Source organism: Eschrichtius robustus, chromosome 6, assembly GCF_028021215.1.
Source record: "Eschrichtius robustus isolate mEscRob2 chromosome 6, mEscRob2.pri, whole genome shotgun sequence".
In the NCBI taxonomy this organism is placed as follows: Eukaryota; Metazoa; Chordata; class Mammalia; order Artiodactyla; family Eschrichtiidae; genus Eschrichtius; species Eschrichtius robustus.
In genome coordinates this window covers 18,833,088-18,835,421 of record NC_090829.1, presented here as the reverse complement: position 1 = coordinate 18,835,421, position 2,334 = coordinate 18,833,088, and the positions used below count along the sequence as shown (strand labels likewise).

The following is a 2,334-nucleotide window of genomic DNA, read 5'->3' as shown; positions in this document are numbered from 1 at the left end:
CCTCAGACTGCCTTGGCTTCGGCTATTATCACAGATACATGCAACGTACATCGTTTTTATCAGTATGCATTGTACTTGGGGTTGAAAAAAAATAAAAATAAAAAAGGAAGAGAGACCACAGGATGTCATTTGTTATTTTTTAAAAAAGAAAAAAAAATGTTTGCTACAGATTCCACCCATACCACGTATTATTCCCGATGAATAAATTGGAACACCGTGCTCGCTTCGGCAGCACATACACCAAAACTGGAGCGACACAGAGAAGATTAGCATGGCCCCTGTGCAAGGATGACATGCAAATGCATGAAGCATTCCATATCTTTTAAAAAAAAAAACTGGAACATCAAACACGCATTAGTCAAATGTGTGGGTTTTTCAGAATGGACTTTTCCATAGTTCAGTGTGATTGAGTAGTACGTATAGGGCATCATGCCTGAGCTAAATGCTGCCTGCCACGACTCTGTCCCATCTTTTAAATGTATGGGATATTTTTTCCCAAAAATGAAAGAAGAGGATTTGGTAATGAATTCTTTTAGCTGAGGGAATGGAAAAAATGTGGGGCCCTAGTGTGAATCTGGGCCATTTCTGCTTTCATATCCAGGAATTGATCAATCTGGGGAAACTGAGGCAGCTCAATCAGATGTTTGTTCCAATAGAAGCCAGCTTTGCAGCACAGTGAGTCCCAGCTGCACTGCTGGCAGAACTGCTGTCCCTCCTTGGAAGACCCTCCCCTGCATGGGGCATTCAAACAGTGCGACGCTGTTTGGGGGTGTTCGGGTAGTGATCGGACAGTAATATATTTCCCCGTTTCCTGGACCCAGGAAGGCAGAAACTTGAACGATGACCAGTGATGAAACCACCAGCACAGCCAGGCCAGGCCCAGGAGCCCATGGGCTGAAGAAGCCCCAGTGAATTGGTTGCATCCATGTCTCTAGGTCTCGTGTTCCCATGTGTGAGACGCCCTGAGGGGACTAAATGACCAATGACGTCCTTCGCACCAACCATGTGTACAATGCCTAATGGATGGATTTCACCCTCACTCTAGTCTGGCCTCTCCACATGTTTCTGGGCTTCCTGCTCGTCAGGGGGCAGCTGAGGTGCTGGCTGAGGATCCCACCTGAGCTCTGGCTGAACCCCATCCCCAAGAAAAGCCCAGATCCCAGACTAGAGTTGGTACTGAGAGGAAGGGATCCCAAAATTGTGGATCTGAGCACATGGATGGAGACTGGAGACTCCAGCTCCCACAAGGGACGAGAATCTTCTGACAAGGCTGTCCAAGAGCTTTGTGCATCACTTGCCCCAAGAGGGCGCGCTGATGGCTCCAATCGCAAACAACGTGCACAAGGGCTGATGCGGGACATGCGGAAGAGACCCTCTCAATGCTCCATCCAGATCCTCTTGGGTCCCTTCCACCATTTCTGTGCATCTCCCTCCTGGCTTCACTATGCTTTTCCCTAATGGCCACCATCCCACTTCTGGGATTCAGACCCTTCAAACAGAGATTAGTTTATGAGTCCTGGACAGGACTGAATGCTAGGCCAGAGTCTTAGGTGTTTTCCAGAGCTTGATCCAGACCACCAGAATTCTCTCCAGCCCGTAACTCATGTATTCCCAGCACGCGCTAATCCCCCTCACCTCTTTGCTCATCCCATGTCCCGACTGCCTGCCTGCCAACCGCTGAACCATATTTATGGTTGTCTTCTACGTGACTCGGAGCATAACATGGTTAAATCAAGAACCCCAGTACTCCTCTGTTTTACCCTCAGCTGCAGGAGCCTGGAGGCGTATTTAACAGTGTCACACGGAAAGTGCCACGGTGCCTGTGCTTTGTCCCAAATCCAAGAGGAAGGCTCTTCTGTCCAATGTGGTTTAAAACGCCCCTCCCACTGTAGATCGTAGCAGCGAAGAAAGCTGAGCAGGGCAGAAAACACAACATCCAGACCCCAGAAACAGGCTGAATGCCCAGGTTTAGGGAGGAGAGAGCAAGAGAGTGTGAGAGCCGCCCAGCGCTCACAGCGCCCCCATCTCCCCATCCTGGCAGTCTGGCAGCCAGTCACTCCTCACAGGCCTGAAGCCAGAGCCCAGCGCTTACTCATTCGATAATAGACAGTAATTGCATATATGTCTGTCCATAGAAATCAGTGATAAAAAGTCAGTATTTACAGATTTACTTTTCATATCTGTTGGTACAAAGATGAAGAGCTTTCTGTCAACAGTAATAGTAACTCAGTCCAAGGTGAGTCCAGAATTTAACAAATTACACTCTCTGCCTCTTAGTCCATTGGGTAAGGACAGCAAGTCACCTTGGGGCCATTGGGGGTGCCTTCTTAGTTA

General features: G+C 48.5%; 1 non-coding gene across 1 annotated transcript; it reads left to right on the top strand.

Moving 5' to 3' along the window:
* The first annotated feature begins 216 nt into the window (after positions 1-216).
* On the top strand, positions 217-323 carry LOC137766914 (U6 spliceosomal RNA). Its single transcript, XR_011074441.1, has one exon. It is a non-coding gene; the product is annotated as a U6 spliceosomal RNA (small nuclear RNA).
* Positions 324-2,334: the final 2,011 nt, after the last annotated feature.